This window comes from Rana temporaria, chromosome 5 (genome assembly GCF_905171775.1).
Source record: "Rana temporaria chromosome 5, aRanTem1.1, whole genome shotgun sequence".
Classification (NCBI taxonomy): Eukaryota; Metazoa; Chordata; class Amphibia; order Anura; family Ranidae; genus Rana; species Rana temporaria.
The window spans coordinates 118406652-118432001 of NC_053493.1; positions in this window are offsets into that span (position 1 = coordinate 118406652).

Below are 25350 nucleotides of genomic sequence, written 5' to 3' on the forward strand. Positions count from 1 at the left end.
ATTCCTATTGTTCCCCTATGGTCCTTTCTAATGTCCACTCAGAAAGAAAAAAAGGTCCCAATAGTATGAAACTCAAAATGTATTGAAAAAAACACTAGGTACTCACATTCAGGCAAAATCAAACAGGCGTTGTATGAATGTTTGGAAGTGTTGTGATCCGCGTACGTTCGCATTCATTAAGTGGTCACGGGAACGTCATAACGCATGTGATAACCTTTAGTGAATTGTGCCCATAGTTCTCGTTACTGGAGGCATGTCAGGGATGTGTCTTTTGCCTACATACGTTGCGCTATAATGTGTACCTTTTTCCAATCTCAACAAGTTGGGAGGTATGAGAATGGTCATGCATATATAAGGTTATACGGTACATCAGTCTGCAGCCTTTTGTCTTCATGGTGCCTATTTGTTCTGGTTTTACTACCATAGACCCAACATTAGTTTAGCCAGGGTTAGTAAAGCATGCATTTCTGCTTGTGGGCTTGCTGCCAGCTTCCTCCTTGCTGGCTCTCTCCATCTTCCTTGCAGGCATTTTCTTTGTTCCGGCCCTAGCCATAGCTCATTCTAGTGGGACTATAGCCAAATTCCTTCCAGCAACATGTAAGGCAAAGGTTATGTGGTCACAATCCATATTTAGGATTAAACGGACAGTATAATGCTTTTTGCTTTGTTTTGTTTTATTTTTTATTTAGCCTTTAAAAGTTTTTAAATCAGGTTTTGTATTTATTTAAAATTTCTATCATGATTTAGAAAAACATGCTTTTTGGATGCGGGTCCATTGAAGTTTATTACATGCAAAACGCTGAATTTAAGTGAGAAAAGAACCCTCAGACCCTTTTCAAAAACACAGAGGCACTAAATGTGCATTGATGTGACCGTGTTCCATAGGAACCCATGGTAAAAAAAAAAATCATGCATTTCTGCAAAATGCTAAATGCATCAAAAACGCATTAGTGTGCATGGAGCCTAAGACAGGAGGTATATTACTGATCACCAATCACTGGTTATTACATAGAAATAAATAAATAAATAAATACTTGAAAAAAGGAAAACAAATGCAGCTACCACACCCAGTGTATGGTAATCTACAATATATTCATTTTTTTTTTGTTTTTTAGTTTAGTTTTGCTTTAATGCACAAAAAACATGTGTGATGCACTGAATTGCTTTAGGGTGTGGATGGGCCCTAGACAATCTGAATACCACCTGAAAAGATTTTAAGAAAATGAATGGGCTGTTATGGGTTAATGTAGAGTTCTTAAAAACTGGAGAATAACTTTTAACGCAGGCTTTAATATGTGGCTTTAGCAAAGACCCATTTACTCAAAAAAAAAATAATGTTTTTTCTTAAAATTTCATCCATTTTAATATTTTAAAGTGAGTGAACCGAGGATGTGTTATCACTTCAAGCTAAAGCCAGCAGTGACTCTCCAGTGTGCTTATTGATTTGAGAAAGAGATGAGCTTGATCACACACCGCATTAACTTGCCAGCTGTTTCTAGTGAGCCAAATCCCTCGTTGCTAGTCTTGTCAAACAGAAAACCGTTGTGGGCAGTGTGTGTGCTGCTGTCATGGGAACACAACTTTTTCATACAGCGAAGGACATTATAAAGGGTCACCATACACTCCTCAGTCTCTTGACTAATTACCAAGGTTTAAGACTACCTTTGACAGAATGGTTTAAGTGATCGTATAGTGAGTTACAGCTTAGAAAAGTAAAACAGCTTTTTGTTAGCAGGCTTCTTAAAGTGGACTTTCCACTATTGTATAAAATCTGCATAAAAAAGACAACTTTTTCTATTGATGAACATGAAGTAAAAAATTGTAAGAAAATAAAATAGAAAAAGTTGTCTTTTTTATGCCAGTGACGTGTATATATCCCAGAAGACACCAGGGGTACATTTTATTTCAATCTTGCATTTCCGAGAATGGAGGCAAGAGAAATGCAAGATTGAAATAAAACGTACCCCTGGTGTCTTCTGGGATATATACACGTCACCTATCCCAGGAGACATTGGCTTCCACACTGCAGTTGAAAGAGTCGGGACCTGGCAGTGTTTCTACAGGGGGCCAGAACTCAAAAGAGACAGCCAGCTCCCAATGGTGTAGGAAGTAAGATGGGCAGGAGGCGGATACAAAGAAGACTGGGTTGGCCGGAAGGAGAAGCCAGGGAAGCCGCATCGGTGAAGGGGAGGTTGCAGACCTGGGGGGGGGGGGTTTGTTTTCTGCCCCCCAAATAAAGTTTAGCACCAGCTGCCACGGAACAGCAGATCAACACTGGAATCGCTGTCCCTGTGAGTATGTTTATAGTGGGGATCCTAGCAAAAAAGGTACTGTAAGTGGGGGGAAAAAAAAAAAAAAAAGGGGTGAAATAACCCTTATTAAAAGTGTTTGCGCTTACTTTTTTAGTGTTCCTACTGCTGGAACCCCAGTAGCTTTGACATTTCTATGTAAATAATTACTCCTGCACATTAACTTAACCTATAAAAAAATAAAAAAAAAGTTATGTGCATACTGAGCTGCTGCTAACACCTTGACCACTTCCCGTCCGGCCTATAGCAGAATGACGGCCGGAAGTGGTTCACTTATCCTGACAAGCCAGCGCACACCCATCAGTGGTGTGTTAGTCTGGCACACCGCAACTCTGATCTAGGTAAAGAGCCTCTGATGGAGGCTCTTTACCACATGATCAACTGTGTTCAATCACAGCTGATCACTGTGTAAACAGGAAAAGCTGTGTATCGGCTCAAATCATCTCATCATCATGGATGTGCAGCCAACAAATCTGCAGCAGCTGATGTACCCCATACTCACTCACCAAAAAAAAAGTGCAGTGAATAAAAAGACAGGAGGCAGTTTTTGACAAGTCCTTCATTAAAAAAAAAAAAAAAATGTCTACCGGTGCAGATCTTCAACTACTATGCCCGCGCCACTGCTGACCCGAAAATAAAAAAGCTCAGCTCTCGCCGTATGGCTGTACCACCCAGGACTGACATTTTTTACACTACACTTTCACCACCCGCATACCCCTCACAATCACTGTTTGTGGGGAAGAGGCCCGAAGGGCCTAGTATGGATTGTGGGGGGGACCCCACACCGCTTTGTTTCTTATAATTGAATTGCTGGCAATTTTTTTTTTTTTTACATTCAGCTGTTATGTTCTTAACATCCAGTACACATTCCCCAAATACCGCATGCCTTGATCACTACTTAATTACTGCATTCATTTAATTATTTATTTATTTCCTTCTTTAAATTTAGTTTAATGCCTGTTCATGCAGTATTAACTGAGCGTTTTCAGTGTTTTGCGGTAAATACCGCAGAACGGTATAGTGAATTGACAGTTTCAGGATCACATGCGGTATTTAGGGAAAATGTGTCTAGATGGCTACATACCGCATGCGATCTGGTTCTGTGAATGGAGCCCAGAGACCTTGTCCCCACTTTCTTCCTTGACAAACAGCTGTAATGCATCTATTTACATAAGTGTCTTCTTCAGCAACTTGAGAGTTCTAAGCAAAGAAATCCATGTCAGAATTCTAACAGGGTATTGACATTTTTGAGAGTGTTGTATTCTTAAAGCTGAACTCCAGGAATGTATCCACTTGCTTACTGTGCATGTCACCCCATGGACTTGACTTTTTTATTTCCATTTTATAGTATTACTTAGCGTGGGGAGAACACCTTTGCTATACACTGGGCACTGTGTCAGACGAAATGCTGCTTTCTAATACAGCAGCAGCTCAACGCCCCGCCCCCCCACCCCACCCTACCGCTATCCATTCACAGAAGACTTTGGGCCAGATTCATATAGACTTACGATGGGCGTATCAGTAGATACGCCGTTGTAAGTCCGAATCTGCGCCGTTGCAACTTTAAGCGTATGTTCAAACTGAGATACGCTTAAATGTTGCTAAGCTACGGCCGGCGTAAGTCTCCTACGCCGTCGTATCTTAACTGCCTATTTACGCTGGCCGCTACGGGCGCGTACGCTGATTTACGCCTAGAATAAGTAAATCAGCAAGATACGCCTATTCACGAACGTACGCAGTAAAGATAACGTACGCAGTAAAGATACACCGTTTACGTAAGGCAGTTTCAGGTGTAAAGATAAACCACCAAAAACATGGCGCAGCCAATGTTAAGTATGGACGTCGGAACCGAGTAAAATTTTTCACGTTTTACGTCATTTGCGTAAGTCGTCCGAGAATGGGGCTGGGCGTAGGTTACGTTCACGTCAAAAGCATTGACTATTTGCGACGTGATTCGGAGCATGCGCACTGGGATACGTTCACGGACCGCGCATGCGCCGTTCGTTAGAAACATAATTTACGTGGGGTCACACTTAATTTACATAAAACATGCCCACAGCTTCAACATTTGAATTAGGCAGGCTTACATCGGCCCTAATACGCTACGCCACCGTAACTTCGGCCGCAAAATCTTTCTGAATACCATACTCGCCTCTCAAAGTTACGGCGGCGTAGCGTATAGGAGATACGCTACGCCCGCATAAAGGTATCTGAATCTAGCCCTTTGTCTTTTGTGAATATGTTCACATAATAAAAAATGCTCTATTATTGGGAAGGAGGAAGAGAAGGGCTGCCAAAGCAGTTGCATATTATTCTGTAGCTGCAGGAGCTGAGACCAGAAGGTTCAGTGTTGAAGCACTGGAAGTATAGCAATAGCTTTGCCTTGTGGTGCTCAATAAAAATGTAAACTGTAAATAAAGGAAATAAGTTTATGAGGTGGGAAGCACCTCCTTGGACTTAACCTCTAGTAAACCTGCATATTTTGAAAGTGGCAAAATTCCTGGAGTTCAGTTTAAAACATATAAGCTGCCCCGAATGCCCCCTCCACCCGACTCCTATCTCATCACAGAGTTGAGAGCATATTAAAGTGTTATTATACTGTCCATGATAGCATGAAAAAATAACTCTGGCAGCATACCTTACATCATCCATATTTCTTGACCCATTTTGTGCAGTTTTTGCATCATTAATGTGACCTCAAAAGTCTGGCATAGTGATGAGTCATTCAGATGGCGAACCTAAACCCCATCAGCGGGAGCCAAATCTTTCAAATTGAAATTAGGCAAGGGGGTTGTAAAAAAATAACATGGGGGTGGCAAATGCCATGGGGACCATGTACCAATACAATTTTTTTTTTTTAATTCCACACGGCCAAGAGCAGCAATTATTTAAAGCGCTGACATTTACAAAGGAAAACAGAGTTTTAAATTGTTGGCAAATGACATCTCCCTCCAGGCATGTTTTTTAAACTGTATCATTTGTTTTCTTTGTAAATGTCGCTTTTGCTGTAGCACATCCTAGAGCAAAAATTAAAAATAATTGTGCAGAATTCCCTCCAAAATGCCTACTGTTTGAATCTTGTAAGAATTTTAAGAGGGATTTTAAGTATAGGGTACATAGTATAGGGATAGCTGGATAGCTACAGTAAGTGAAAGGGCCCAGTGATGTCAATGGTTGGTAAGGACTTGGCAGGTGCAAGCATTCGCTGCTTCCTTAGCAACCATTGACATTTTAGTCCACACTGAACGGCTGAAATATTCAGCATTTGGACAGTGTTTGGTCCGAACTTACTAAGCTCATCCTTAGGCTGGCCATTGAAAGGTGAGATTCGAACCGTTGGCAGGCTGAATGTACCAAGTTGGTCGATCAACTTGGGTACAAACAGCCTGCCGGATTCTCTATCGATTATCACTAGTGGCTGCTATAGCCGCTAGCAGGGCCTTTTTTTCAGCTGAAACTTAGTGAAACTCAGTTCCACCACCACTGGCTCAGGCCATCTGCTTCCTGCTCACCACTATTACTTATTACTATTACACTGAATGATCTCCCTGCATCCTACCCTTTAAGACCCTCCCACTATTAGTGAAATTTGACCATACCCGCTATTTGATGCAGTTTGGAGGGTGTGTGTGTGTGTGCGTGGGGGGGGGGGGGGTGTGAGAGGGGATTTTGGTTGGTTGTGGTTGAGTTCCTGTACCTATTTTCTCTGGAAAAAAAAAAAGCCCTGGTCGCTAGTGATAATCACTGTCAATGGCACAGCAGGTGGGATTCCCACATCAACATTGTCTGTGTTGATGGGGGAATGGAGCAAATTTCTTTCCAGAAATATGTGGTTGCAGGAAAGAAATTTGCTCTGTGTATAGCCGGCCCTAGTCTTGTGTGTGGGTCTTTTTGGAGCCACCCTGATGTGCCGGCACCTGGCTGGGAAGGAATCTTTCCACACTGCTTGAGGATGTGCTCGGGTGATACATGCACAGTGCTCTTGTTCTTGTGTTCAGGTGCATGCTCAATACGGAGCAGCTCCCTGGTACAGTGTTCAGGCGCATTCGCAGCATGGGGCAGCACTGTTGTGTTTTGGAGCATGCACAGTATGGGGCAGTGAACAATCTATCATGGAACATGTAGTCTGAAAGATTTAAGTCTATACCATGCTCAGGGTGCACTCTCCGGCCACAAATCGGTGGAAGCGCTGAGAAAAAGGACACTAATGCCCTGTACACACGATCGTTCAATCCGATGAGAACGGTCTGATGGATTTTTCCATCAGTTAACTGATGAAGCTGACTGATGGTCAGTCGTGCCTACACACCATCGGTTAAAAAAACGATCGTGTCAGAACGCTGTCACGTAAACCACGTATGATGGCACTATAAAGGGGAAGTTCAAATCCAATTGCGCCACCCTTGGGGCTGCTTTAGCTGATTTTGTGTTAGTAAAAGACGATTTGTGATTTTCTGTCTGTTACAGCGTGATGAATGTGCTATCTCCATAACAAACGCTAGTTTTAGCAGAACGAGCGCTCGAGTTCCCTAATTTAGTCTGAGCATGCGTGGATTTTTAGCCGATGGACGTGCCTACAAACGATCGCTTTTTTTCTATCGGTTTGGTATCCATCGGTTAATTTTAAAACAAGTTTCACATTTTTTAACCGATGGATAAATAACCAATGGGGCCTACACGCGAACAAGTTCTCTTTTTCCTCGTCAGGAGTCTCAATTTCCTCGTCGTGTTCCTCGTCGGGCTGAACGAGAAACACGTTCGTGTGCATGCTTAGAAACTCGCACATGCTCAGAAGGGTGGCGCCAGTGGAATCAAACTTCCCCTTTATAGTGCCGTCATATGTGTTTTACGCGTTTGAGAATGACAACATTTTGTCTTGACAGTGTGTACGCAAAGAAAGCTTGTCAAGGTTCTCGACAAGCCTAACAAGGAACTCGTCGAGGAAAACGATGTTTCATTTACGACGAGTTCCTCGGACGTGTGTACGAGGCCTCATACTAAGGGTTCAATACTACAAAGATAGGGCTAGATTCATAAAGACTTACGACGGCATAACAGTAGATACGCCGTCGTAAGTCCGAATCCGCGCCATCGTATCTTTAAGCGTATGCTCAAACCAGGGCCGGCCCTACCATGGGACCCGATGGTACCACCAGGCAGCACTTTTAGGGGGGCAGCTAATTGTCATCCCATTCTGCCAGCTCTGCTCTCCACTGTGGGGCCAATTGCCGCCCGCCCACTCCTCCCGTTCTGCTCTCCGCTCCACTGGGGAATTAATTGCATGAATAGAGCCATAACAGGTCCTTTTTATACTCCTATACATGAAAACAACCATAACAAGTCCTCTTTATACTCCTATATACATGTATAGAGCCATGATAGGTCCACTTTAGTTATCATGATATAAAATAATGAATGTTGGGGCATTTTGTTTTTTGGGGGGGGCAGCATTTCATTCTTGGTACCAGGCAGCACAATGTCTTGGGCCGGCACTGGCTCAAACTGAGATACGCTTGTCTGTTGCTAAGATACGACCGGCGTAAGTCTCCTACGCCGTCGTATCTTAACTGAATTTTTACGCTGGCCGCTAGGGGCGTGTACGTCGATTTACGCCGAGAATATGCAAATGATCAAGATACGCCTATTCACGAACGTACACACGCCCGTCGCATGTAAGATACGCCGTTTACGTAAGGCGTTTTCAGGCGTAAAGATAAACCACCAAAAATATGGCGCAGCCAATGTTAAGTATGGACGTCGGATCAGCATCGAATATTCCACGTTTCACGTCGTTTGCGTAAGTCGTCCGTGAATGGGGCTGGGCGTAAGTTACGTTCACGTCGAAAGCATTGAGTATTTGCGACGTGATACTGAGCATGCGCGCGCATGCGCCGTAGATCGGCGCTTTATTTACGTGAATCATCGTGAATTCATTAGCATACAACATGCCTCCTGCCTGCCTATTTTGAATTAGGCAGGGTTACGCCGGGCCATTTGCGCTGCGCCGACGTAACTTAGGAGGCAAGTGCTTTGTGAATACAGTACTTGCCTCACTATCTTACGTTGGCGTAGTGTAAAGGGGATGCGCTACGCCGACCTAAAGAAGCACCGCCGTACCTGAATCTAGCCCATAGTATTTATAACAATAAGAATATACACAAAATGTGGATGTGGAAATGGAACATTTTCAGTTGGAAGTTCACTAGGTGGTAGTGTATACAAACAACTCCCGTCTGCCTTTAGCTGCCCTCTTCTATTTTGGCTGACAGAATGTGATAACAGACAGCAATAGGAAAACTAATTATGTAAGACTCTTAAACTGTTAAATGAGCTCATAATCAGTTAAGACAAGCAGTGCTTGGTGCTACCCAGCCTTTCTACAACCTACAGTGAATCTGTGTTAAGAACAACGTTTCAGCAATTGACCAGTCTTTACTCCGGCCTGCAAAATGCCAGCATTGTTACTTGTCCTTTACAAAATTTGCATTAAGTTTAGCCGTGTTTGGCCACAGTTAATGCAAAACTATATTACAGGCTGGTCAGTATGCCAGTATCTTTTTACATCACAATCTTCTGGCTTAGCTCTTCAAAAATTTAATTAAAAGTAGTTACGCTACCCCCATGAGAAATGCAATATGGCTCATTTAGATTCTGGGAGTAAAACCAGATCACAGTAAATCAAATTTTAAAATCTGATCTCTGGGATTTTTAATGCTGACCATATCCTGTCATGTCATAACTCTCTGTTGCAGTAAGGTTTTTTTTTTTTTTATAAAGCATGGCTGTCTGAAAGGTTTATTTGTTATTTTACAGCTATATTGATTGACCAGCTATGTATTGAACATTAACACAAGTTAGTTTAAATTATGCAATATTTTCTAACAAATATAAAGAAATTAAAGTAGAGCCTCTACACAGATATATAAATGTAATGTAAATGTAATTTCTTCCACCTTTCTCATTCCTCCATTTCCCTTTCCCCCCTCTTTTCTTCCTTCCCGTACCCCCCTTCCAAAACCCCCTTCACCTCTTCCTCCCCCTCCTTCATTGTCTTCAGCCCCCTTCCCCTTCCCCTCTTTTCCCAACCCCCCCTTTTCCCTCCCCCATCCACCCCATCCTCTGCACCTTTTTCTTTTCCTCCTGTTGCCCCCTTCCCCAGCCTTTTCCCCCCTCCCCTTCTAAAACAAAAAATACAGCGCTCAGGGGTGGGGTAAGAATCACTTTATAGTCTTAAAATTAGTGCAATGTATATACATGAACTGAAAAAAATATATATGCAGATGGCAAACAGTTTATAATGGAATCTAATTAAAGGTCCCCAACACATGTACAGAAGTCGTATGGTGATAGTGGGATAACAACCTAAAATCACTACTGGGAGGATGTTGAAAAAAGCTTCCAACCGATGTACATACAGTGGTATGTGGAGGTGGTACAGCCGTTTGTATGCCTCTATGCAGGGAGATGGAAAACAAGCAGTGGGGAGATGACATCCACGCTGAAATTAAACGTAAGTGCTGTTCACCTGCAGAGGGAGAAATTGCTGTGGATCTAAACCAACAGGGAGGCCGATGGGAGCGAGATCTCTCCTCGCGACGAGGATGTAGGGCAGCGGGGAAGATCCTGGATGGGAACCACCGGGCCAGTACGAAGACGCCACCGCGTCGGTCAAAGGCGGGGAGGGAGGGGCGGAATCACCGCTGCGTCACACAAAGGGGAAGGGAATGATGTCCGGACTCTATCCCTCAAGGATCATGTGACTCCAGGGGCCAATCAGTGGAAGAGATACACGAGCAGTATAGGTCAAATCGCTGGCGTCACCGGAGGAATTCCCAGAATATCAGTGTCTCAAGACTGGCTTCTTGTGAACAAGTGGGGGCATCAAACGAGATGGGGGTGAGCCGTGACTGACATGTTTCGCGTGCCAGACGCTTTGTCAAAGTCACGGACAGGCATCACCACCAGATTAATAAAGGGAAAATAACCATCCCATTGGATAATGGCAGGCGGGGGGACGGATTTGAAGTTTTAACCCCACCATCACCATTGTATTTTTTTAAAAAAGCAACATATTAAATTTGTGAATATTAATCTGAAAACACCCACAAAAAGCACACAATAATAATGACACATATACAAAATCTGCAAAAAATACAAAAACTATATATATATACATATAAAAATAAAAATAAAAATAAAATTACTAAAAATAAACATGAAAATAAAATATATAAGTATAACCATATGTATAAATGTCCATACACAGGCATGAACGCACTCTCCATATACTCAACATACTCAACTAATAACATGTATTGGCAGTACCATGAATGATACTAGCACAAAAACATTCATCCATAAAAAATTCTTAAAAAATCCTTAAAAAATCCTTAAAAGATCATAACGTTATGTGTATAAAGCCATAACGTTGGGTATACAGAAATTTAAGTTTCGTTGGTAATGCTAAAGATGTCTAGCTCCTCGTTGAGGCCACCTGGTGACAAAGAACCCAGCCGAAAGATCCAAAAAGTTTCCCTCTTACAAAGGAGGGAAAATCTCTCATTCGCGGTAAGTGACCCTGACGGACTTTAAGTGGCCAGAACCTCCAGGCACTTAAAGTCTTTCTTATGGACATGCAGGAAGTGTCTAGGGACGCTGTGTTTATCACAGCCCTTTTTAATAAGGCGTCTATGTTCGCCTACTCGTATCCGTAAGGTACGGATAGTCCTTCCGTAGAACAAGTAATAAATTGATTAATCGGAAACCTGCAGTCTTTGGTTTTAATAAAATCGGTACCTCCTTTGGGGATAGACTGACATGTAAGACATCCCCTTTTGCCACATCTGAAGATACGGGTTTTACTGTTAAAATAGGCCCAAATATCTAGTGGACGAGTAGAGTTGGTATCAGGAATCAAGTACTCACCGAGACCGAACTGCCGAGGGTGGTTCACCTTTACGACCAAGCGCGCCCGCCCACTGAGTTTTGGAACAGGTGGCGGAAGCACGAGGCGGTACCGGTGCCAGTGGAGAAGCGTTGACCGGTAACGGTTGTAGATGACAGGTGCTTCTGGGTGACTGCAGACGGAAACAGGAACAAACGATACTGAAGCCGGATAACCGGTACTGAAAGAGTACAAGAACAAACTGGAAAGTCCGGGGTGCAAGCCAAGGTTCGGGGAGCAGAGAAGACAGCAGATCCGGGTCACAAGCCAAGAGGTTCAAGGGCAGGAGAAACAACAACAGAGTCCAGGTCACAAGCCGAGGTCGGGGTCAGAAGAGTTCAATAGAGTGGTGAAGCAATCCGAGGTCAGGTTCCAGGTGAGAGGTGAGTCGAACGGAATTCCAACAGGAAATGGTTTCCAGAGACACAGGTTCAGGAAGTAGCTGACGATAAACCAGCAACCTGTCTACTGACAGGAGCTGGTTTAAATAGGGCGGTCACGCTGGTGATTGGCCCCGAGAGGTCACATGCGTATGCGCACACGCCTAAAGTGCCCAGTTAGCCGCCGGGAAGCCAATCTACTACGCTGGTGTGTTAAAGGAGAAAGTACAGCGCTTTGGCCCTGACAGTTGGTCTTAGAGACCTTACTTGGTGCAATGATGTTCCGAATGGTCCGTGCCCTTCTAAAGGTAATCTGGGGTTTAGGGGGGAGAGAAGAAGACAAATATTGGTCTAGATGAAGAATATTAAAATGTTTATTAATAATGCTACTTATGTTTTTATGTTTGGTGTTGAAAGTAGAAATGAACCTTATATTATTTTCAACTTTGTCCTTCCTGACCTTCTTATTTTTGTTAATGATCATGTTAGAATTAAAAGCATCATCTAGTAGTTCCTGAGGATACCCCTTTTCTCTAAATTTAGTCTTCATAATAAGGCCCTGGGTCGTGTAGTCCTGTGTCTTGGTGCAGTTTCTCCGTAGCCTATTGAATTGTCCATATGGGATATTTGATTTCCACGACGAGTGATGGCAACTATTAAAATTTAAATATGAATTACCACTGGTAGGTTTGATGTGATTACTAGTGGTAATAACCTCCTGATCATGTGAAAGTACCAAGTCCAAAAAAATTAAATTATCCTTATCAAAGACATGTGACGCCAGCACTTTGACCTATACTGCTTGTGTATCTCTTCCACTGATTGGCCCCTGGAGTCACATGATCCTTGAGGGATAGAGTCCGGACATCATTCCCTTCCCCTTTGTGTGACGCAGCGGTGATTCCGCCCCTCCCTCCTCGCCTTTGACCGACGCGGCGGTGTCTTCGTACTGGCCCGGTGGTTCCCATCCAGGATCTTCCCCGCTGCCCTACATCTTCGTCGCGAGGAGAGATCTCGCTCCCATCGGCCTCCCTGTTGGTTAAGATCCACAGCAATTTCTCCCTCTGCAGGTGAACAGCACTTACGTTTACTTTCAGCGTGGATGTCATCTCCCCACTGCTTGTTTTCCATCTCCCTGCATAGAGGCATACAAACGGCTGTACCACCTCCACATACCACTGTATGTACATCGGTTGGAAGCTTTTTTCAACATCCTCCCAGTAGTGATTTTAGGTTGTTATCCCACTATCACCATACGACTTCTGTACATGTGTTGGGGACCTTTAATTAGATTCCATTATAAACTGTTTGCCATCTGCACATATATTTTTTTCAGTTCATGTATATACATTGCACTAATTTTAAGACTATAAAGTGATTCTTACCCCACCCCTGAGCGCTGTATTTTTTGTTTTAGTGTGTTGCCCATGTTCTCAAGTGGTTGACAGCTGCACGGGATGGTTTTTGTGTTACCTTTTTTATTACACAGAACACTGTGTATTATTGTCTTCATGGTGTAGCGCTACCAGTGGGAATTTTTTTCTTATAATCCCCCTCCCCTTCTCCCCACACAAGTCCCCCTTCCTCTCCTCTTTCCTTTTTCTTATACACTCCATCACTTCACCACATCACCTTCTGGACCTGGGTCCTTGCTCCCTCCACTGTGTGAGCATGTTTTTCGCACTCCCATTCATTAATTCATTCAATTCTATGGGTTATATATACCAACCAATTTTCATTTTATATATCCAGTTGTAGGTCCATCCATTTGCATGTCCCCCTTGGTCCCGGCGGGGGATCATTTTGGTGACACCCAGTGCTTAGTCCCGGCTGGTTTTTAGATAAGAAGCCTTACCCATCCCCAAGTATATATGTCTATCATTGTTATGCACAACCTTTACTCTGTAAATTGTATAGCCATTGATTAATTGTTAATCGAATTTCAGATATTCTCCTGACAAAGTGGCAATACTGCGAAACTAGTTGAGATGTTCCCACTGTGATCTTCCCCCTCCGGGGACCATTATATTGGTGGTCTGTATGGTTGTCACTATGCTTTTAAATTGTTCATGATTTTGTATGTTTTATTGATTTTGTATTAATAAAAAAACGTTATTTAATTTTCTTTATATATGTGTTTTCACGTGATAGTCCTACTGCCCATGCCCCCTGTCTTTTTGGTTTGAGGAAATTTCCATATCTTACAAATATAATGTATATACAGTATTTTACAGGTAAAAGAAATCTTGAGTGACATAGTTACATAGTTGGTGAGGTTGAAAAAAGACCATTAAGTCCAACCTGTAAATGGTTCTTCTGCTTTCTATCAAGAGGTTCAATTAACTATGAAGTGACATTTTATCCTATAATACAATAGTATATCATATAATAGGTATGATAAGGATCACTATTACCTTTTTGTGTTGTGACAGAAATTAACTGCATGCTGTATTGAATGTGGACAGGTCAGCGGTTAAATTAGGAGAACAACTTTCATCTTTTTTTCAGTTATATAGAGGTACAAGACAGGGCTGCCCTCTTTCTCCAGCACTTTTTGCAGTAGCAATAGAGCCAGTGGCAGAGGCTCTGAGGACCTCGCAAAAGATCCAGGGACTTCGAGTAGGGGGGCTGGAGGAGAGGGTAGCCCTGTACGCTGATGATATGTTATTGTTTTTGAGGGATGCGGGTCCATCATTGGAGGGAGCCTTGGAATTGCTGAATACATTCTCATTGTTTACAGGACTTAAAGTAAACTGGGGTAAATCACTCCTATTTGCCATTGATCAAGGAGCATAGGATACAGCGAACCCAATTATGCCATTAAAATGGGTAACAGAATTCAAATATTTAGGTATAATAATATCGCGACAGGTGGAAGAATATAAAAAGTTGAATTTAGATCCAGTATTGCAGGAATATAAGAAAAAAATAAAGGTATGGGAAACACTCCCTCTGTTGCTACTGGAACGCATAAATTTAATAAAAATTAAGATTCTGCCAAGGCCAGGGCCAGATTAAGAACATCATGGGCCTGGTGCTGAGGATTTTGGTGGGGCCTTTTAGGCTGCATTCACACCTCCGCGACAAGTAACGCCGCGTACGCGGCGTATTTTGCCGCGAATAGTGTAACTTTTTTTTTACAAATCCTTCCTATTGCTTTGTATGGCCGAACGCCAATGGCGCCTGAAAAAAAGGGCCCGGGACTTTTTTTCATGCCGCAGGAGTACGGCGTCTATGAGATGTGAACCATCTCATAGACAGAAATGGGAATTCTCCCCTCCAGCGGCACGAGCGGCCGGCGTCGGGCGTTTTGTCGCGGAGGTGTGAATGGGGTGTAATAAATAATAAATAAATGCGTGGGAATGACATGAACGCAGCCCAGCCAAGGCAAGTGACCAAAGGCACAGAACCCAGAAGGAAGACCGGGTGAAGATGGAAGTATCCGGGCCCCGCCTGATTGATCACAGTGCAGCACTGGAGGGCTCAGTCTGAAAATTGAAGTGTACACTAATGTGCTAATATGCTGTGCATACTTGTACGTTGTGGCATAACCTACCCCAGGGCCTCTAAAAAGTAGTAATGTCAGGACAGTTTACTACCGCTTTATTATCACAGGATCCCAGGAGCCTCTCATGGGGCCTCCTACTGACCCGGTGGACGGTGGCCCTTGGGCAGTGCCTAAGTGCACAGTTGCCAACATTTAAAAAATATTTTCAGGGCCACTTTTTTATATAAGTGCTATATTTAGAGTAGCTGAGATCCCCGATGTTCCTCTATACATCATAGTAGTAATCACAAAATTAAATGAGTACTAATAATGGGGCAGAACAAATATGAGAACTGATATTTCCTTTAGTTGAACTAACAAAAGTGTGTCCATTCTAGAGCTGGTAACATTGAGGATATTCAGTATAATTTTAAAGAACTGTTTTTGTGGGTAAGCGACATAGGGGAGGAGTATGGACGGTATATAAGTGGGAAGTATGTGCAGGTGAGGGAGAGGAATGTGGAGGGTCTAACAGTGGGCACTATGTACAGGAGAGGAGTACAAAGGGTACGGAAAAAAGCACTATGTACAGGAGAGGAGTGTGAAGGGTATGACAATGGGCAGTATGTACAGGAAGAGTGAGGGGGTATGACAGAGGGTAGTACGTACCAGAGAGAAGTGTGGAGGGTATGATGGGGCAGTATGTACAGGAGAGGAGTGTGGAGGGTGCGACAGTGGGCACTAAGTACAGGAGAGAAGTGTATGACAGCAGGCACTATGTACAGGAGAGGAGTGTGAAGGGTATGACAGTGGGCGCTATGTATAGGAGAGGAGTGTGGAGGGTATGACAGTGGGCACTATGTACAGGAGAGGAGTCTGTAGGGTATGACAGTGGGTACTATGTATAGGAGAGAAGTGTGGAGAGTATGACAGTGGGCACTATGTACAGGAGAGGAGTGTGGAGAGTATGACAGTGAGCACTATGTACAGGAGTGGAAGGATATTTAGGGACTGAGTAGTGGTTAAGCGGGTCATACATGGATTGAAATTATGCCAATTATGCAGAGACCAGCCATAGTCAATCTATGTATGGGCTAGCTGGTTTTACACAAGTCAATCTATTAATCAACTTGAGTACAACCAGCCTGTTTTTTTTTTCTTAAAACAATCAGTGCTGCCAGCTAAAGTTAGCAACACTGATCATTGTACGCACTGGCAGAACACAATAACACTGCAGGAGTGATTCCCCCATCCACAGGTCAGCAGGTGAGAGGGTGTGTGGGGACAGGCTGGGGAGAGATACTAGTCAGTGGCTGGGTAGGCACTGGTAGTATCAGAGCCAGATACACACAGGTTACATACGCCACGATCGTTAGAGCGCGAACAATAATTCTAGTACTAGACCTCCTCTGTAACTCTAAACATGTAACCTAAAAAAATGTAAAGCATCGCTTAGGATACCAAAAAAAATTGTGCTAACTTAACTAACTAACTGTTTTTTTAATGAATGAAACATTTTTTTCCAAAAAAACATGTTTGAAAAATTGCTGCGCAAATACCGTGCTAGAGCTGCACAATTAATCGTTAAAAAAATCGTGATCTCGATTCAACCCCCCTGACGATCTTCAATGCAGAGTTTGCTGATTCTTTCATATAACAAGTGGAGAGACTTTCAGCTGTCAAAAGAAAATATCCGGGCAATCTGCCAAGTTTTTAACAGAAAACATTGTAACTGACACTTCCTTCTTAGATCAAAGGGATAAACTTCTGTGTGTAAAGAACAAATCTGGGCAGTCTGCGAAGTTTGTAAACAAAATGAAACATTGTAACTAACTAACATTGTAACTAAATTTAACCACTTAAAGTCCAACACTTGTTTCTTAAGTTAGAAAGCAATATTATTTGCTAGAAAATTACTTGGAACCGCCAAACATTATATATATTTTAGCAAAGACTCTAGGGAATACAATGGCTATTGCTGCAATATGTTATGTCACACTGCATTTTCCCACTTCAATGAATAATAAAAACCATAAAGACAAAACAGTGAAGTTAGCCCATTTTTTGTTTTTTTTTGTTTTAATGTGAAAGATGATGTTACCCCGCAACAATCGTGAGAGAATCGTGATCTATCTTCTAAGCAAAAAAATTGCAATTCTCATTTTAGCCAGAATCGTGCAGCTCTGTACCCTGCAACATAAAAAGTGCAAAGACCACCATAGAGTAATTTTCTAGCAAGAAACAAATGATGATTTTTACATGTAGTAGAGAAGTGTCAGAATTGGCCTGGGTGGCAAGGGGTTAATTACCATGAGTAATATACAAATAATTATTATAAGCACTGTGATCCTATCAGTCTGCTGTAGTGTGTCAGCTTGTATTTATATTGGCCGCTCTGAATGTAGCTTCTGACAGGCTGTGCAAGCAGGCCCGTATCTCCGGAACCATAAATGATAGCCGTCCCATATTTTAACCAGTTGTGGGGTAGCTCTTCCCATGCCTACCCCCAAATGTGGGGTTTCTGTGACCTCTGGTCATCGAGCTACAACCCCCCAAATTCGATCTTATGGCAAATGGGCCTATCTTGAGAAAGGGGCCTGGAGCTGCAGCTCCATCTGCCCCATTGTTAATCCCGCCCTGGCCAAGGCTGTTATACCTATTTAGAAACTCACCGCAATGGTTACCAAAAAACTTTATTCAGCTGCATGGTATGTTAACTTCATTTATATCACAAAATAAATCAGCTAGAATAAAATTGAGTACACTTATGCACCCAGTGGCACAGGGGGGATTAGCCTTCCCAGATCTTCATAAATATTACTTAGCAACACAGCTGGTGACAGTGGGAAGGTGGTTGAACCCTAATAGATATGACCCCGATACAATAGTAGAGGCCGCAGTGGTTCAGTCTGTGGAGGCACTGCAAGTACTGCCATTTCGGGGGTTAAAAAATAGACGAGATCTAACTCCATCAATGATAACGACAGTAAGGCCTCGTACACACGATAGGTTAACCGGAAGGACAACGGTCTGATGGACCGTTTTCATCGGTCAAAACTGATCGTGTGTGGGCCCCAAAGGTTATTTAACCATAGGTTAAAAAAAGCCAACTTGCTTTAAAATTAACCAATGGATTCTTTACCGATAGGTCAAAACTGATCCTTAGTAGGCACGACCATCGGTTAAAAATCCACGCATGCTCAGAATCAAGTCGACGCATGCTTGGAAGCATTGAACTTTGTTTTTTTCAGCACGTCGTTGTGTTTTACGTCACCGCGTTCTGACACGATCGGTTATTTAACCTATGGTGTGTAGGCGTGACGGACCATCAGTCAGCTTCATCGGTTAACCTATGACAACGGTCCTTCAGACCGTTCTCATCGGATGGACTGATTGTGTGTACGAGGCTTAAAAGCATGGAAAGCCGGCATGGCAAGAGAAAGTAACTCAAAAACAGAAATATCTCTGAATGCTCCATTATGGAGAAATCCCGAGTTTACACATTAAGGCTGCATTCACACCTAGGCGTTTTCACGCCAGACGCCCGCCGCTATTACAGCCTGCAATACGCTGGAGGGGTGATTTTACATTGTCGGCTATGGAAAACGCCGGGCATAGCCGACAATGTTAAAATCACCCCTCCAGCAAAAAACAAGGCTAAAAATTACGCGTTTTGTCGCCGCAAATCGCGGGACAAAACGCCTATTTTATGTCGCCGCAATACGCCTCAAATCACCTATGCAAAGGTGTGAATGCAGCCTTAGCTTCTATTCAAGATCCTAGAGCATGGACAAAATCTGAAGTTAAAAAAAATTCACAAGTAATACATGAGGGGAAAATATCCTCATTTGCAGATATGAGAAAAAATTGGAATGTGCCCGAGAGCTACTTTTTTAGACATATGCAGTTGACACATGCCCTGTTGGCTCAGTTTTCTGAAGGCATGCCACAATTAATAGAATCAGGTCTGGAACAAATGGTGAGAAAGAGAAGGAAAAAAGGGATGATTTCAATTTTATATACCTATTTACTAGAGACAGAAGTGTCAGATATAGGGATGAGCCGAACACCCCCCTGTTTGGTTCGCATCAGAACTTGCGAACACACCAAATGTTCGTGTGAACTTTAGAACCCTATTAAAGTCTATGGAACTCGAACGTTTGAAATCTAAAGTGCTAATCTAAAGGCTAATATGCAAGTCATTGTCCTAAAAAGTGTTTGGGGATCTGGGTCCTGTCCCAGGAGACATGTATCAATGCAAAAAAAAGTTTTGAAAACGGCTGTTTTTTTGGGAGCAGTGAATTTAATAATGCTAAAAGTGAAACAATAAAAGTGAAATATTCCTTTAAATTTCATACCTAGGGGGGGGGTGTAAAGTTAGCATGTGAAATAGCGCATGTGTCCCGTACTTAGAACTGTCTCTGCACAAAGTGTCATTTCTGAAAGAAAAAAAGACATTTAAAACTGACTTGAGAAAAGAAAAAGGGGGGTTCCCCTGGGTGGACTTTTAAGGCACTAATAATATTTCAAAATATACAGGATATTGAGAGTAAAAAAGGTTTTATTCACAATTGTACATATTCATCAAAAAATGTTTAAATATTAAATTAAAATACAGAGTTCCAAAGATTGTCACCATATAGGTAAATACAAGAAGAACCTTCTTTACACCCGACGCGTTTCGGGATAACCTTCTTCAGGGGTGTGTAGAGAAGGACACTTAGTTCATCTGGAGCATAAGAATACATAAAGTTAATTACATGCATTTATAGCATTATTAAATATATACAAAAAGTTTTTATGTAATATATATATACACATGTTCACTTACGTATTATAAAAGATGGTGAATATTTCATTGGATACGTTTTAAAAGAATTGAAAATATACAGCACGCTGGGTTCAAGCAATGCCAGTCAAAAAAGGTATCAGGATGTACAATTAATGCAAGTTTTGGATGTTCATCCCGTTAGGGAGAAATTATTCCAAAGATCAAGATGCCGGTGGATCAGCCAGAAGGGATATACTGGGACTGGATTGGAGGTCCCTAAAATTATATAAGATAATAAATACCAATGATAGATTGTACCCAAATAAGGCTAAATAGTACATATTATATAGATAGAGTAATAATTTGGTAAAATAGCAATTTATATGTTAATGAAAGGTTATATGTATATGTACCTGATTATATGAGATCCGCAGCAAACATAATAATGTCCGCTATCAAAGAGTACACTGAATTACTACAGGGATAGAAAAAGATATGACATTACTATAGGGATTTATCTAGCCTTAATTTTAATCTCTATTTTTAAAAAAGAAAGTATCTGTAGAGCTATTTAAATTAATATTATATACAAAAGGAAAAAGGGAGGGGGCTAAATCAAATATATGCACTATATAATGATATTTTCTGTTTTATATTTGTTCATAGAGGATAACATAAACAAATAAGTTTAAATAACTAAATCCAAACTAGGGAGTATCTGAGCATAGAGGTGTTGGTTTAGTAAACGTAAGAGCTATAGAATAGTGTTGCATAATATCATTAAAGCAGGTAATATAGACTTACTTGACAGGAGCAACATCACAACTTGCCAACCCAGCAAAGAATGCTCTGTATTTATAGCAAGATCCTCCCATCAGCTATCACAGTTAACTGAAAACAGCTGACTGCAAGCAAAGAATGCTGGATCTAGGAAAAAAAAAACCCCTATCTGTAGAGATCCACTAGAGCAGGGGTGTCAAACTGGGGGCCCTCCAGCTGTTCCGAAACTACAAGTCCCATCATGCCTCTGCCTGTGAGAGTTATGCTTGTAACTGTTAGCCTTGCAATGCCTCATGGGACTTGTAGTTTTGCAACAGCTGGAGGGTCGCCAGTTTGACACCCCTGCACTAGAGGGTAGTTGTAACAGGAGTGACTTTTGGGCACAGACTGAGCCAGGAGATGGGGTGGCAAGTGAATCATAATTCATTTATTACATGAGATGGGACATTAATAATAATTCATGGTTGCAGGATGTCTTGAGATATCACAAGTTGTTGGCTTATTCAATGTGGGGACACATTCTTTTGAAAGGTGTTAATTGCATCTACTCCTAGACATTTCATTGTCCATTGTGTAAAGGTGTTAATTTAGGTCTGCTCCTAGACCTTTCCATCGTGTGATAACACGGTTTAAAGCCTATTGATGCCCAGGTGTGACTACCTGTCTGTCAGAGACAGAACGTCTGTCTAACGATGTGGATTGAAGGGAACTCATTGTGTGATGATATTTTGTGTGAATTCTATTGATAAAAGTATGTGATTGAAGCCCCATGGTGTGAAGGGGGGTGGAGATTTCAGTGTCCCTTTGATTACGGTCACCTGCTTGTAACTGCATAAAAAGCAGAGAAGAAACCATTAAAGCATTTTTACATTTGAAACCAGAACACAGAGCTGTGTGTCTCGTGTCTGGGGGGAATTCTTATGGGCCGTGTTCGTTTGCCTGATTGTGGAGTGTCGATAAGCTGTCTTGGATGGAATGGAATATCGTGAACGGATTTAACCCCTGTCCCATTTGGGGTTCCGTTACAGAAGTGTTGCACAATATCATTGAAGCAGGTAATATGGACGTGAAACGTATTAACCACTTACCCCCCGGACCATATTGCTGCCCAAAGACCAGAGTACTTTTTGCGATTCGGGACTGCGTCGCTTTAACAGACAATTGCGCGGTCGTGCGACGTGGCTCCCAAACAAAATTGGCGTCCTTTTTTTCCCACAAATAGAGCTTTCTTTTGGTGGTATTTGATCACCTCTGCAGTTTTTAGTTTTTGCGCTATAAACAAAAATAGAGCGACAATTTTGAAAAAAATGAATATTTTTTACATTTTGCTATAATAAATATCCCCCAAAAATATATAAAAAAACATTTTTTTCCTCAGTTTAGGCCGATACGTTTTCTTCTACATATTTTTCGTAAAAAAAATCGCAATAAGCGTTTATTGATTGGTTTGCGCAAAAGTTATAGCGTTTACAAAATAGGGGGTATTTTTATGTCATTTTTATTATATTTTTTTTACTAGTAATGGCGGCGATCAGCGATTTTTTTTTCGGTACTGCGACATTATGGCGGACACTTCGGACACTTTTGACACATTTTTGGGACCATTGGCATTTTTATAGCGATCAGTGCTATAAAAATGCATTGGATTACTATAAAAATGCCACTGGCAGTGAAGGGGTTAACACTAGGGGGCGGGGAAGGGGTTAAGTATGCCTGGGTGTGTTCTTACTGTGGGGGGGGGGTGGCCTCACTAGGGGAAACACTGATCCTCGGTTCATACATTGTATGAACTGAAGATCAGCATTTCCCCTGCTGACAGGACCGGGAGCTGTGTGTTTACACACACAGCTCCCGGTCCTCGCTTTGTACCGAGCGATCGCGTGTGCCCGGCGGCGATCGTGCCCGCCGGGCACACGCACGGGAGTCGGGGGCGAGCGGGGGGCGCGCGCGTGCGCCCCTAGTGGCGGCTGGGAGAGAGGACGTCATACTACGTGCTCTCGCCCAGCCGAGCCAACTTGCCGACGTATAACGGCGGTGGCCGGTCGGCAAGTGGTTAAATGACCTCACACCATAACAATCCAACAAGGAATGCTGATTTAAAACTGACTTGCGGCTATTATGAATTGTCGGCTCTGGCAATTCAGAGCGAATTCATTCATAAAAAAAAAAATAGCGTGGGGGTCCCCCCAAATTCAATTACCAGGCCCTTCAGGTCTGTAATGGATATTAAGGGGAACCCCGCTGTCAATTAAAAAAAATGACGTGGGGTTCCCCCAAAATATCCATTCCAGACCCTTCAGGTCTGGTGTGGATTTTAAGGGGAACTCCACCCCAAATTTAAAAAAAAAATGGCATGGAGTTCCCCCAAAAATCCACACCAGACCCCTTTTCCGAGCACGTTAACCTGGCCATCCGCAGAAAAGAGGGGGGGACAGAGTGCGGCCCCCCTCTCCTGAACGGTACCATGTTGATGGGGACAAGGGCCTCATCCCCACAGCCCTTGCCTGGTGGTTGTGAGGGTCTGCGGGCGGGGGGCTTATCAGAATCTGGAAGACCCCTTTAACAAAGGGGACCCCCAGATCCTGGACCCCCCTATGTGAATTGGTAATGGGGTACATTGTACCCCTACCATTTCACAAAGGAAGTGTAAATAGTTAAAAACACACACACACACACCGTAGAAAAAAGCCCTTTATTAATAAAAAAATAAATAAAAAGAATCCAGCGGTGGTAATCCACTCGGTCCTGGCTTCCTTCTTCAATGTTTTCTGTATCCAGTGACGGGTGATCTCCTCTCCGCTCCATCAATGAGAAGATCTTCCGGGATCGACAGCGCAGCATTGCCGGCCTCCTCTCTCCGCCGGACACAGCCCAGCGGAATGATGCGGCTGGAGCTTTGACATTTCTTATATAGGGGAGGCGGGGCCACCTGTCACGTGACCCCACACCCTCTGACGCACCCTCTGCTACGTCACTGGGAAAGCCCAGTCTTCCCCCTTGCATCAGAGGGGGCGGGGTCACGTGATGGGTGACCCTGCCTCCCCTTTATAAGACATGTCAAAGCTCTTTTTTTTTTATTTAGGGTGGAGTTCCCCTTAAAATCCACACCAGACCTGAAGTGTCTGGAATGGATATTTGGGGGGAACCCTACGTCATTTTTTTTAAATTGACCGCAGGGTTCCCCTTAATATCCATTCCAGACCTGAAGGGTAATTGAATTTGGGGGGACCCCCATGCTATTTTTTATTTATTTTTTATGAATGAATTTGCTCTGAATTGCCAGAGCCGACAATTCATTATGAATGAATGAATGAATGAATGAAAACTTATATAGCGCAGCACATGCGAATTTAATCGCCTCTGGGCGCTTTATAGCCGCAAGTCAGTTTTAAATGTCTTTTTTTCTTTCAGAAATTACACTTTGTGCAGAGACAGTTCTAAGTACGGGAAACATGCGCTATTTCACATGCTAACTTTACACCCCCCTAGGTACGAAATTTAAAGGAATATTTCACTTTTCTTGTATCACTTTTAGCATTATTAAAATCACTGCTCCCGAAAAAACTGCAGTTTTTAAAACTTTTTTTGCATTGATACATGTCCCCTGGGGCAGGACCCAGGTCCCCAAACACTTTTTAGGACAATAACTTGCATATTAGCCTTTAAAATTAGCACTTTAGATTTCTCCCATAGACTTTAACAGGGTGTTCCGCGGCTTTTCGAATTTGCCGTGAACACCCCAAATTGTTTGTTGTTCACCCAACAGGCGAACAGGCAATGTTCGAGTCGAACATGAGTTCGACTCGAACTCAAAGCTCATCCCTAGTCAGATATGAATAAACTATGTGAAGGTTGGATGAGAGATGTCCCAAAACTATCAGTAGAAAATTGGGGAAAGATATATAAATTTCCATTACAGATTCTAGTCTCACTTCGAGACAAATTAATTCAATTTAAAAAAACACATAAGAGTTATTTCACACCATATAAAATGTTCAAAATATTTCAATCAAATTCTCAAAACTGTTGGAGATGTGCAAGTACCCCAGTGCAGCGATGGTGTGTAACACCAAAGAAATAAATTGACAGCTATATATTATGCAGTCCAAATTGAAATCCAATAAATAGACACTGAACAGGTAATATCTTTAAAGTGGCTCCAGGTGACAGAGGTGCTCTTAGTTGGCAAAAGGTGACTTCTGTGACCCCTCTTGTATCCCCGCTTAGCAGATCCTAGAACCCCTACTGGGGTATCAGGCACGTTAGGTATAGTTCTGGCTTGCCCATCCAGGGGGTCCTTACATCCAAACTAAAGCTGTCACTCCTCCACTCATACAGATATTCAAAAGGCAGGTCCACTGGCAAAGGCAGTTATCTGTTTCCTTACAAGGGCAAAAAGAGGGCTTCCATAGTGTAATCCATAATTGCAATAGATATTTATTAAAAATTTAAAAAATCAAAAAGCAAACGATAAAACTAATATAGAGCCGAACTGTAAAAAAAAAAAATCAGCAAATAATAAAATAGACACTTCAGACAGTCTCTACGGTCCAGAGCATGGGTAGCATGGCATGCGGTTCACCGTGCGTTCCGACCACTTGCTCTCAGGACCTTCTGGCGTGATGAAGTGTTTTGCATAGCTTCACCTTACACCTTTCGTCATTGGACGTCGTCTGTGA